Raw genomic sequence first — 14,299 nt, forward strand, 5'->3', positions numbered from 1 at the left:
AAAAGGCGTAAAAAATCCTTCCTGCTTAGTCATTTAGCTCCAGTGGCACAGTGTGCCACGGCTATTGCAAACGAAGTTTCGACTTAAAAAATGAACCTCTTGTCACACTGCATATTAATCACACACACTGTAAAATGTTCCAACTAACACAAACAAAATTGGCCAAACAAACAGGGATTATACGCTTTTGTGTCGAGCCGACAATGAAACGGGGCTAGTGGGTAATCCGCCGCGCACATGTATCTTCGCATTCCGTAACGGTGAACAATTTATAGCCTTATAGTGAATCGTAAGTTTAAAAAGCAAAAAAAAGAACACGAACAAACTTCCATCCTCTATTTATGGAGTACAGTGAGCTGCACATGTGACGTATGGCAAAGCCAAAAACCATGCAGTGTGACGTTGTGCTGTTGTCAAATGGTTTACGGTAAAACGAAAGAAAAAATGCGCGCGTCCCAGCACATTGGCTCTTTGCAATGAAATAGATGTGCATTGCTATGAGAAATGACATACTGGAACAACAGGGAGGCTAGTTAGAGCGAATGTGGCATTAATAATGAAAAAAAGTCGCATTCGAGGAAGAAAATCAATGCTAATCAAATAATCAGAACGAAGTACCGAGCTCATGATCTGCTCTTGGCGAGGATATAAAAAGCACATATGTTTGTGAGTTTGAGATGCTTGTCACATGATGTGAAACTCTGACTTCGTTGTGTTCCGTTTGATTCATTTTTCTCATTGACTGCACAAATCACTGAATTGAAAAATTAAAATTATGGTCTTGTTAGAGGCAAATGAAAGACACAGAGCGACAGCGAGTGCGTGAGAGAGAGAAGAGGTTTGAGTGCATGACATTTGACAACGGTAAATAAGATCCAAAAGCGACGGATATCGAAATGGTATAGATAGAAATCCAGACGCATGAATCAAAGACCGGACAAAAATATCTATCGATATTGCTTTAGGACAATTTGTGAAGCACCACACTGCACAGTGTTCAGCAGAATGAAATTTGTCCAATTATATTCATCTGCTTGATACTAAAATATATTCTGACGCAAGTGGCTTCTAAAGTTCTGCACTTCGCACCGAATCAATTGAATTATTTTTCGAAATTCTAGACAATTTTGTCGCATCGAATTCGAAATATTTCTACTACCTTGCAATCCAACGCGTTGCTCAATTCGTTTCTTACCTTCAATTCGAGAGAAAAGATATTCCGATGAACAAGTGAAATGGAATTTTTCAAAAATGTATACGATCCGAATGGATCCGCTTATAGTTGGAATATTATTATGCATATTTTATGAGTTTCGTTTCACTGTTCTTTCATCGTAAACAACACACTTTGAAAATATGTTGCTGGTTGTGCATTTTGCTTGTGCTTTCCCGTATTTGTGTCAAAAACTTTACAAACAGGAAATCGTAATTCGATTCTATTGAGAATCCAGAGAAAAAAATGATTCGCTATTGTATTTGGCGTTTTTTTTTCGCCCGTCACCTCTTCTGTTCATACTTACCGCACTTTACTTTAAGACATTTATTTTATTCGCAACGATTGCACTTCTTTTTCCATCACATTCTCAACTTTCAATATATTTTGCAAAAGAAAAAATCGAAAATTCCTTCCAGCGAATCAGTTGGCAAATTCAATAAAGTGCCGAAAAAAACTGAGTGAACATTGAAACAGTGAGCTCTTTTCCATGTTATTTGCTCTTTTTTCCATCCTTTTTTTTTTCATAACGAATCCTTTCGAATGTGTCTGTTTGCAACGCAATCTTTGCTTCATATTCTTATTGGTCGGTTTTGGTGGTCTATTTTGGAAGGACGCAATTATTCATGAATCACAAATCAATTTTAATTAGTCTGCATTGGTATCGAAAACGGTTTGGAATATATATTTAGATTTTCACGTTTTCGTTTTTGTTCATGGATTTCTATAATATTCAGAGATGTTTCATAACTTTATCTTCTTCTGTTTGGCTGCTTTTAAAAAAGTCATGCACTCGAAATGAAATTTTGACAAATGACGCAATTTGATTTTTTCATTTCTATTTATATCGAAAAATTGTTTGCAATCATCGAAGCAAAAATGTAAATAAAAGTCATTTCAATGAGAACCAATCGAAATGAATTCAATTGGTATTTAATTAAATATTTGTAATTTCCTGTGCGAAAATCCGTGGGGCGAAATTGATTGAATCAATTGATTGAATATATTATAAATAATTGGTACTTTGGAGCAAAACATACACTTTGGATTGAAGCATTCATCCTTTTTATTAAATAACGCTCAATAATAACAACAACAGAATGTAGAGCAATGTCAATGTTGGATTTTCTCAGCAAATCGAGTAGGGGATTTTAATTTTATTCATCATTTTTTTTATTGAATTGAGCATTCCGCTGTAGTATAATTATAATAATTCCCTACCAATTCTAGGACAGTGTCCAACCGAATTGTGGCAAATGAATTGTGTCATTTCTCTTGTAAACAAATGACTTGAAAAGAGAGAGGAAAAACGCTCACTTTGTAATTTGCGTCATTCGCCATGTAAACATTGATAATACCAATACGAACGGTAGCAATCGAATGACAAATTGTTATGTGAAAATGATAAACGCGCATTTTCCAGTTTATTTGAGCGATGATTGCCATTTAGCCGTCATCGTCGTTGTTGATGATTGAAGAGCTGAAGTGAGCGCTGAACAGGCAACAAATCGATCAAAAAAAATATTTCAATATTTTATCTCAAAGATTGAAAAGCGTTTACTTGACTCATCGCACCCCATCCCATTCGCACCGCTAAGCAAAGCTGGATATTTTGACGCATGAAAATACATTCAAATGGTGGTCGTCTATCTACCACATGCCTGGCATTGTTGATGATAACACTAAAACATCTATACACATTTCTTATCTGTGCTCGCGACCCCTCTTGCCATAAATTGAAATATGGCTTTATCGTTTCTGCCTGAAATGTGAAATTCTGACATTGTGACAAAAGTCTCGTCGCATAACTCACACATACGACGTCTTTCTCTTGTCACCATTCGCTCTCAATGCGTTCGATGACTTTTCATTTTTCCCTTCTTCAAAAAAGGGATTCAGTTTTTATGTGGGTTTAATTTTATTTTGTCGCCCATGCAGTGCGACGTATAGATTGGTTCGACACGATTCATCTTTTGTTGTTTTATCTTGATTTTAGTACGTCTATTTATAATTCGAATGGTGTGTGTGTGTTTATGTGCAGTGCATTCGACCGAGGATTAAAACCGGCACCATCGTCAGCATCAACGTGTTCATCTGCCGTTGATATACGTAGCAATCGAACAGAAATCCTTGTTTACTGCATCATCACACCTTGTCTCGATCTTGATAAAGTACGTATACGTATATGGATTGAAATTGATGTTCGCAGCCGACAAAATAAATTAAATCTATTGATTTGGGCAATGTGTCTGTTTGGCTCGATGGAAAGCCGATTACGATGCATTGTTTGTGTTTCATTGGTTGATATCAACCAAAAAGGTACGTCAAAAATAAAATCAAAAAAACTCCGTAAAAGGTCGTCCGATGTATTTTTTTCATTGTCGTTCCAAATGCAATATTTTCATTCGGTTCACAAAGCCGCTGTTGATGAAACCAAATGTCTGCCGGGCATTTTATGTGGTTTTTAAATCGTTTAATCTGACATTGAGACATACGACGATGGCAAAATGTGTGAGAGAAGAACAACAACATTCGACTATTTCAATATTTGACATTTCAAACATGCACTTCGTATTCCATTTGCAGTGCATCTAATTGAAATTCTCTCTTTGTCGCGAGTTTTATTCGAGTTTGACGAGGACTGGAAATGACAGGGGGGTCACAGATTGACAGTTGAGCTGCATGATATATACTGAATGAGTAGTTCTGCAGTTTGCCGTATATGATATTGTGGGGCAAACTGCGGCGCTGGTGTGCTTGTGTTTCAATCTTCAAATCCTCTGGGAAATGCAAAACTTTATCCAAACAAATAAAGTTCGGATCAGCGCAATTCAATCCGGAGACACATCACAGAGTGGAACTCGAGAAAAACTCTTAAATTGAATTAATGAAATGCTCCTGTTTGAATAAGAACTTTGCAAAGAGTACAAGATAATAGGATTTTTCTCCACTAGCAAATGAAATGCATGAACACATGAACATAATGATAAAATGACGCAAAACGAACACACACAAAAATACGAAACCCAATGCATTGTGTTTGTTGCATTGAGGGTTTACTATTGCTCGGGACAACATTCATTGCTTTTTTCCGCTTCGCATTGCAACTCGGATCGAAAAAGGTATTTTTCAACGATGCACAGGCACACGTTTAGCACCGCATGCGATTCCTTCGACGGTACATTGTAGATCACATGCGTATACAGAAATTCATAAAAAATATACATTAAGAGAGAGAGAATTCACTCTCAGGGGAGATAAAGAAGGAAATTTAGTCAAAAATGAAAATGAAAAATGAGATGAATGTGAAAAATGAAATGGAATTGAAAATAAAGTATGTGTGCAATAGCGAACGATGGAATAAAAACCGAGCTTGATAAAAACACAATAAAGTGGAATTGAAGTATGCCAACGAGAAAAATACCTAATGACACCATGCCAAGGGGTATGAATGCAATTTATGATTGAGCAACCAATTAGATCATTTTTTTAATGTAATGGATTTCCTAGTAAAGAATCTTATAGAAGAAGCTTTTGCATCATTAAGCAATTAGCTTGTTGGAAATGCTGAGTGATAAAAAAAGAATGTTTGATGCGTAATTGGTGTCAATCTGTTTTCATTCATTTTTTCCGTTTTCCATTTCTATGCATCATTCTTTTTTGTACATTTTTCTCGGGTTTCCAAAGTTTTATGCGATCATTGAAGTGGAAAAGCTTTTCTTTTGCGGAAAACTGTCTATTCATAAGGTTCCTAGTCCAATGAACACCTTTTGAAGTTCTTAAGTTCTGTGCATTGGCAACGGTGCCGTTTTGTTATTTACGTTCTTTTTTTTTGTTGATGCATTGTTTTCATTTCACTCAAACACAGAAGAAACAAAAGTGCACAAAAACCCCATTTTAATCAAAGCACAAACTGCATAGTCAATCATTTTTAATTATGTAGAAAACGAAGAAAAAGTTCTACGCCTTTGAATCCGAATACCCGTTCGCGGAAGCTTTTCTGCTCATGGACGCTAGCTGATTTCATTTTCTTCGGGAAAACAAAAACAGAAACATAAATTAATTTGAACAAGTTGAACAACATAAACAATTCAACATCCCATTCCGAGATATACACGGCCTGAAGAATGAGACTGAAATGCGAAATGAATTAGAAATTTCAAGAAAAACACAAACAAATATGTGCTATGGCACAAAGGATCTTCTAGTAACTTGCTCAGCAAGAGGTTGGAAGTAAATTGGCGTGTGCGCGCACGGTTAAATATAAAGCAATTTTTAATTTCAAACACACGGTGATCAGTGAGCGTGTGACTTTGAGTTTTTACAAACAATGGCAAACAACAATGTGTACACAGTACAAAATTTTGCAGCGTAATTTACGGACGAGAAACGTAGATGTGATTTTTTGCAGAGAAGCCATTGTAATCTGTTATTCTAAAAGCTTCAGGTGTACTGAAAAAAAACAAAATTGTTTTTCTTCTTTGTCGAACACACTACTGGCATGGAATGAGGTCAACTGAACAAGTGCTGTGAATGGCTCAAGGAAAGGGCGTATTATCAATGACACAAAGATGGTGAGTGTATGTGTGTTTTTTTCTCCGCACATTTCAAAAGCTTCTTTGGTGTTTTTTTTTTTAAATAGGAAAACACGCTCCCAAAACGGCTTTCGGCGTTGCTATCACACAACTTACGTTCTATCGTTCGCTTCTACGCGTTATTCGCATTTGTCTCATTGACTATCAAGAAACATTTCGGATAAAAGGAAAAGATTTTCAGTCACAAGGGTCCAGAGTGCTCCGGTTCAACTTTTGCGGAGAGGAGAGATGGAAAGAGAGTGTGGGCAAAACGAAGAAAAAACTGCTTTTTCATTTCAAGCTCGGAAATCAATTTGCATAATTTTCATTGGAACGGAATGATTGCCGGAATGATCAGTGTTCTCGTTCGTTTGGCCTTGTATTTTTTCCTATCCACACAACTTATAGCAGCTTCGATATTCTCTGACAACCACAAATGCCAGCACTAGATAGACCGTAGTTTTCGTTCATAAGCCGATTATGTTTGCCATGGATAAATTCTACGCCATTGATTTTCTTTCTCATGTTGTGTGAGTGCTTGTTCGGACGAAAATGCTTTCAATTCATCTAATTGCGTGTATTTGTGAACGAAAATTGGTGAAGACCAACGCACCCAAGCGCGAGGCAGAGGGGGATAGAGAGAGAGAGATAAATTTTGTTAGCATATTTTGTTTGGCCCAATTCCGTTGATACATCTACAAGGCAAATGAACAAGTACTCATACCCCTCCACTTTTGTTTTCAATAGCTCTATATCAGTCCCGAAACTGAAACTGAAATTGAAAGCATATGCCAAAGCGCAACAAGAGAACTCCAAATTCTTCGTTGAGATTTCGTTCCATCGGAAAAACATCGAGATTGAAAAGCGTTCTGTTTTTAAGGTAATTGATATGAAGTTGAGAGAAAGAAAAATTCGAGAAGACAATTTTTTAGTTAAACTCTTGAGCGAGCACTTTCAGTTGGAAGAATTATTGAGTTGATCATTTGCCGTAGTAGTGAATTTCCGATTTCCGTCGAGTATATTTAATGCGACCAATTCAAGCAGTTAGAGATTCAAAACTGCGTATCATATTGAATTGAAACACTCGAAAACATTGCCATTTCTCAGTCAACAGCGCTGAACGCTTGAAACTCATTCAATTCTCGTTATTAGATGCAAATAATGGAAAATCGTTTTAGTTTCCATTCAAAAGAATTCTGGAGAGCAATCCAAAGTCTGCAATCAAAATCACATTAGATTGGACTGATTCGAGGAATGAATGCCAAGAACAACCATATTTTTGCATCGTTCTATTTCGGGCATGAATACTCTGATGGAATATTTTCAATTACCTTTCAACTATTTTTCCAACGAAACCCATCTAAATAATGTTCTACTAAACATCTCAGTCAGGAATGTACCGAACAGTCACGGTAAAATTTAATTAAATGGATTTTTTTGCACATGAAAATTGTTCACATTTTGTTTCAACAATGCTGTTGTTATGTGCTGTTTTTTGGTTGACGACAGCAACTGGTGATGAGCAAGTGGTGCGGGTACAGTCAAGGAATTTCCGAGCAAAATGATGTGAATGGGAGGTTTTTGTAGCAACATGCTTTGCTGCTGCGTCAATTTTCAGCTTTTCACACAAAAACGCATTTTTTCAGTAATATTTAGTCTCACATCGTGCGAACACTTGCAATTCATTATCGTACAATATGGCTAAGTATCGTAAATGTTATCTGGTTTCGGGGATGGTGTGGGCGCAAATGGTAAGAATTGGCTGGAAAGAAACATTGCAGCTGTGCCTCCTAAAATTCACACACATATAGCCGTCTACAACGGGGATGGCGTATTGAGTTTCTTTCACGTCACATTTCATTCCGAAAACTTCATATTGTCCTATTTTGACGGTTAAACACAAGCTGCTTTCGGTGAAAACAAATGCACGTCGTTATCTTCTCATATATGTATGTATCAGGCCGCGCTAGCGTCCTATCTAAATACATTATAATGAATAAGTACAAACTAATACATATGCATTTCTACTATGAATACGTTTCATGCTATGTGTTTTAATTTCATTTAATTTTGGAAATTGAAAAAAAAAACTTCTCGACAAAATATATTTTAAAACATCATTGCAATAAAAAAAAACTTCCAAGTAAGAATGAATATATTGATATTGAGTAAGAAAATTCGGTGAAATCGGTGAAATACTTGAATCAAACATAAACGTTTGAAAAACGTACGACGCGCGCCAAAGCATAAGTGATGTCAAAGTGTTTACAAAGAGTGAAGCAATAGTGCGTTTAATGCTATGTGCTATAGTGTCTCTGTTGATGTTGATCGCTGACGTTTATAGTGGTAGGTATGTATGAAAACAAAAGCTTCGAAATGACGAAATACTTTCACATGCTTTGCATTTTTGCAGTGGTAAACAATACCGGATTCGTATGTAACATAAATACACAAGTTTTTTGCGTGTCCCAATTCTAAATAGTAGTGTAAACTAACATATTTCCAGAGTGCAGACAAAAATAGCGCGTGTGTTGGCTTCATTTTGAAAACTACTGTGTGCTATGGCTGCTAGTAAAGGAGCTTGAAATTATGGGTACAGACGTTGGAAATGTGAAGACACTTGCTTAAAACAACATTCGTTATGGGGCGAAAAGCATCAAAGAATTATGACATTTAATAAACCGCCACATTTCTGATGTTCGTTTTGAAGCGGCTTGAAATACGCGCTGTATTTGCGTGGGAGTACCGGAAAACCATTCCTCCCAATCCACTTAATTAAACGAAAGCGTTGTCGCACAAATGTTGTTGCAGCGTGAGAAAGAGAGATTGATTTAGAGAGTGCGCACAGAACAGCGTCGTCGACGACAACGAAGACGACGATGAAGAATGAAGATTTGTAGACACAATAGCAGCGTTATGATGCTGACTTAAACATCTCGCACACACAGAATATGAATATTGTGCTCATAAATGGATTTCTGTAGCCCATAAAGCATTAAAGTTAATATAAAGTTAGCAAGAGTCTATCATTGTGAAAAGAAAGATGCTACATGATGAGCAACGATGGGAAGCGCAAATATTCCGAGGCGGCTGCCAAGTGGGTGGCAAACGGCAAACAGCGAGCGACAAATATATTATTCAAAATATTTGGAAAAATAAATCGCACATCAGGAATTCATAATAAAAATCGCGAGCACATCAACAATATTTTTGTGGAAATGTGTGTGTGTCTGTTTTTTTTTTTCTCGCTTGTCTTTCCGCAAATGTCCCCCCATTTCTGAATCATTCGATGTGACTATCGTCTATTCTATGTGTGTCGCCTGGCAAATAGGACCCAGTGTAAAATGAAAGTAGCATCTCGAAATAAGTTGGTAGAAATCGCTGCTGAAACTACTTATTGCCAAGACATCTCGCCGACCGGAACGAATGTAAAATAAAACGAGCAGCTCGTAAAAAAAAAGAATTTGAAAAGAGAGAGAGAGTGAGAGGAAAACATTCGCCATCCGAAAGTAAATAGCAAAAGTAGGTTTTACATCTTTTAGACGATGGAATTCGGTTAGTGTGTTCACGATGTGAAAATAAACGACCGCAAACGACGTGGAAACTGAAAATAAGTGTAGAATAAGTGAATTTTTGAAGCACTACGAAAATTCGACCGAAATTCTAGCGGAAAATGCCAACGTAAGAGACTTAGATAAAAGAAAAAGAGAAAGAGATGGAGGGAATTGGATGAAAGAGAAAAATCGAGTAAATAAACCAGTGGTAGACATTTTAGCTTCCGCTTCAGTGTTATTGTTATTATTTCTTGGCCATTTGCTGGTAGTTGGTGTTGTTGCTGTTGTCGTCGTCATCATCGCCGTCGGTGTCGATTTATTCCCATTCTTTCGTACCGTTCGGTCGTTGTGCTACATAGTGGATTTTATTATGATGGAGTCGCCAAGCTGAAATTCATTATGTTATTCCAAATTTCATCACACATTTGGTCAATCGTCTAAGTCAGCAAAAGCAACAACATAATAGAGCCCGGCTGCATAAAATGCTAACTTTTGCCATCTTTTTGTTAATGGTGTTTATCGCCCTTTTTATTATTGTATAACACAATTTTTATGTGCGTGTTCACTTCATTCATATACTTTTTTTCGTGTTTTCTTTATATTTTTTGGTGTTTTTTCTCTTACGAATATGCCCACCGCTCAAATGACGAAACCAAAGTACAAAGAGTCGTGTGTGGTGCTCATTTCTTTTCTCTCTCTTTTTTTGCTTTCTTGTCGTTCCGCTTAGAATCGTTTTATTACCATATTACGTGAATGCTCAATTCTGGAGTTTTCAATTCCTATGTGTTTGTGTGTCCTTTATATACAAAGAATGAAAATGCAAACGCGAGAATTAATTACATTCCTTCCTTTTCATTTGCAGCCATTTTTCACATTATTTATGACAAAAGAGTACAAAAAGCCAAACACGACCATGAACTAACAGCAAATGATTGATAACATTTTTACATTGTATTGTCGCTGTTGTTGTTTTTGTTGTGTTTGCTTGCGATGGTGGTGGTAGTGATGGTGATGGTATTGCTCTTATTCGTTTGGTAATTTTGCTAATTTTAAGCTTTTGATTGATCTCTCTTGAAATTGGGGTCGATGTCGAACGTAGAATTGGTGAATGGCTGCCACTACCACCGATTTTGCCGGCACCAACTCAAATGTATGGATGGAAAAACATGGAATTTCCAATCGAGCAGCATGACTTGTTGAATTTTTAATTCATATTGAATACATCGTTGGGTCTCGTTACCGCAAAGTTGTCAATAAATTATTTAATGTTCATTTTGATGCGGAGGGTGAGAGGATTGCTCACAAAAGCATTGAAACGGTTTTTAATACTTTCGAATACAATTTATTGACTGTATGAATATTGAATGCGATTACCGCTCCTTAGACGGTTAATATGCGACGTTAGGCTGAATTTAACATACACATATACATATATATATGATACAGATGCTTGCCAGACATACGTGCATAAAAAACTTGATTAAAATTCATACAGCAGACAACGCTCTCAATGATCCCAAATTATCAAAATCAAATGTGACATTTTCAATAAATTAAATCCATCCCTAGATGGATGGTGGTAGTTTAACACATACTCCCAATTTGTTATTCATAATATACGATGGGAGTCGTACTCATTGACGATGATTTGTATTTGATTGGAATTGAACGGACAAACGATTAATGGCACGAGAAATCAAGGATGGGCATTGGGCAGTTAGAATGTTGCTCTTATCAGAAGTGTATTTTAGACACGTCTGGCTTGCGCTGTATGTATTCCTGTGTATTTGAGTGTCTCGTGTCATACACAAGCGCCATCTCAATTCCTTCGGGCTGAAACATAACGATGGCTTTCAAAAAAAGTTGATGTTTCTAAATAAAATGGCGTGAAATGTCAATGATTGGTTCTACATAAATTAATTATAATTTTTTGTATGTGTATGTTTTTTCTATTCACAATTTTTAAGTTCAGTTTTTATTTTTATTAAACAATACACTCACTCAACATACAAAAAACAGTAATTCATAATATCCAAAAATTCTCCACGTGTAGAATAGTATTCCTTCACGTGTAGAACGTACAGAACAAATCACTTTTGGTTGCCAGTTAAAAATCTATACTATACTCAAGATGAAATACAGTGAATATAAGTGAAAGACAGCAGAACAAACATGAGAATTTGTGGAATTGGTTTTAATTTGAAATTGGGAGTGTTGATTACCTAAATGAATGTTATAAAAAGATGTCAATGTTATGTTCAGTTTTCTTTGATACTTTGTTCTGTAGCCTATTTCACCAAATGTTTTCATGAAAAGTTTTCATGAGATTTTCCCCTCAAGTTTTTTTCGTGAAACAATTGTATCTAAATGTAGCAATGAGAAAATCTCAATAAAAACGTGAAAATATTCTCATTTTTGACATTATTTTGAGCGCCAACTTGAAATTTCGAGATTTTTTCACAAAAATGTGAGATCACATCATGGTTGGCTCAAAAATAAATGAAAATTTAAAATTTGAATAATGTAAAAAAAATGAGAATATTTTCACTTTTCTATTGAGATTTTCTCATTGCTACATTTAGATACAATTGTTTCACGAAAAAAACTTGAGGGGAAAATCTCATGAAAACTTTTCATGAAAACATTTGGTGAAATAGGCTGCTGAAATCAACAAATAACGAAGAACAATTATCTGTTCGTTGCGTCAATATTTTCAATTAAATTGTTGGTTCAACATCTGCTGACACTTGCTTTGCCTGGGGTTATTGAGATGGCGCTTCGAGCGCATCTGTATATAAAAAAACTCACGAAAGTCTCGCTTGATTTTAGACCTACATCAATTAATTATGGATAGTGAACACGATTAAGCAGCGGGGATTTCAATTTGTCCCAATTAAAAATCAATCGCAATGTAGATGAAAACACGAAAAGTATTTACAATGTGTTTGATATTATCCGGAATATTGGTTCATTGGGTATTTCATAGTAAAGAACATTCGGAATAAGTTTGGATTAGATAACTATTTTTAGTTGAATATTATGGTTCACATTGAATCCATGTAAATTCTATCTATGAAGCGGAAGGTATACGATTGAAATTGTAATTATGTAATGGTTTTTGGCTCATCGATCGCATTTACCGTCCGTACACAATACATTCCTACTATTAAACATTGTTTCATCAATGAAATGGATTTTTGGGCGACCAACATCAAAACTGATTACAGTAATTGAAGCCGTGATTGATATGCCCAGTAATTGGCTTAACTAAACTTTCACCAGAGCCAATCGTTTGGCGCGTCAAACTGTCGGAATTTTCAATGTAATCATCCAAATGAAACTTTCGAAACAAATACAAGCAACAACATTCCAAGCGTTTGATCCCAACATCGATTGAACAACAACATTGCAAGCTTCAAGCAATTTGCACATGGGCAAAGTGGACATCTCATTTTCATATCATTTGTTCAATATGAAGATGTTCTTCCTTCTGCTGCGCAGGCACTTCGTAAGTGAAAATCACCTTTGTCATTAATGGCATGTGACATACTTTCATGCTATGCTCAAATTACTATGTGGCTTTTCTGGAGCTCCATCTCGATTCGGTTGTCCCATTGTCGGCAATGTCATTAAATTTCAATCAAATGTACTGTACCGCATAGTTACCATTCGGAACATTTGATATTAGTACTTGGTTTGCCGAAATGATTTTGTTTCTTGGTTGCGAGCACATCATAATAATGGGAGAATGAAGGAAAGCCTTGACAAAAGTGTTAAAGCATAAAGTCAATTTATCGACATACATATAAAGTGGACAATTTTCACCGGGCGATAATTTATTTAGGCCTGAGATACCAGTGTGTATGTGTGTGTGAAGTGAACTGAAAACCCAGAAAGAGCGGCTCACCTAAAAAAAAAATCTATTTCATTTTAATTGTACTCCAACATTTGAGGTAGCGATGAATGTTGGTGGTCCGTTTCAGGAAATCTCCGTACCTTTGTCTTATATTAATGATCATCAGAGTCTTCGGTTATGTCATGGTGCCACGTGCCTTTTATTACGAAAAAGAAATCAGCCACTTGGTTGATGAGCTGTACACTTTTCATTTTCAATGAATCCGATTGCTTACCATTTGTTAGATCATACCGTAGATAATTATGTTATTATATAGCCAAATGGTTTTGAATGTGAAATTGAGCGCGCGTTTTCAATATAAAATTTGTGGTAGCACAGCATTTGGCCGTTACAAGTAATACATAATCATTAAACACTTTGTTTTCCGTCGATGCGATGCGATCATATCCCGCATTCAAATAAATATAGCGTGAATAGAGCTTTTGAAAAGTGACGGTCCTCTGCGGCGACTGAATAAAATCGAAAGCAAAACTTTACGAAGACCATACAAAACCGTTATGTAGTCGGCTCGACTAAGTTGAGCGTAAGTTTTCAGGCTAAGCTACAAGATTGGTTGGGAAGAGAGGGAGACATCCATTTGACGGAAAAGGAGATAGTTGAGAAGTTCTCATGTAATGTTACGGCACATTGAGCATCGGTTCAGCTCGAGATTTTAGATTTGAAAATTGGCCAAAATCAGGCGGCCACAATACACTTAAAAATGTATAAGCTATGCCAGAGACGAGGATCCGGCATTGCAGTGGCACGGTTCATTTCATGTGGGGATTTGCGGCTGTCGATGTCGATTCAACTCGATCCACGTCCAGCATCGGTTTTGCTTTATATAAATAAACCCGTAAATAATGTAAATTTTCCATTGCGAGAACTATAAAGTAGTTTCAAAAGCAATCGATATTGGCACTTTGTGTATGTGTTGGTGTGTGTATGTGAGTTTGTGTTTGTGATTTTTACTTTATTTGTTTGGTGCCTGATGCTGGATACACTCGATATTCTCCCTCTCTCTCTCTCTCTCTCTCTCTCTCTCTCTCTCTCTCTCTCTCTC

The 14,299-nt window shown here is 36.4% G+C and overlaps 1 protein-coding gene across 2 annotated transcripts in view; it reads right to left on the reverse strand.

The window, feature by feature from the left end:
• The window catches only part of LOC129564701 (hemicentin-1-like), a 137,777-nt gene that overhangs the window by 99,727 nt on the left and 23,751 nt on the right, over positions 1 to 14,299 (reverse strand). The window lies entirely within an intron of this gene.

The sequence above is a fragment of the Sitodiplosis mosellana genome, unplaced genomic scaffold, assembly GCF_009176505.1.
Source record: "Sitodiplosis mosellana isolate CC-2019 unplaced genomic scaffold, AAFC_SMos_1.0 Smas_scaffold_1, whole genome shotgun sequence".
NCBI lineage: Eukaryota > Metazoa > Arthropoda > Insecta > Diptera > Cecidomyiidae > Sitodiplosis > Sitodiplosis mosellana.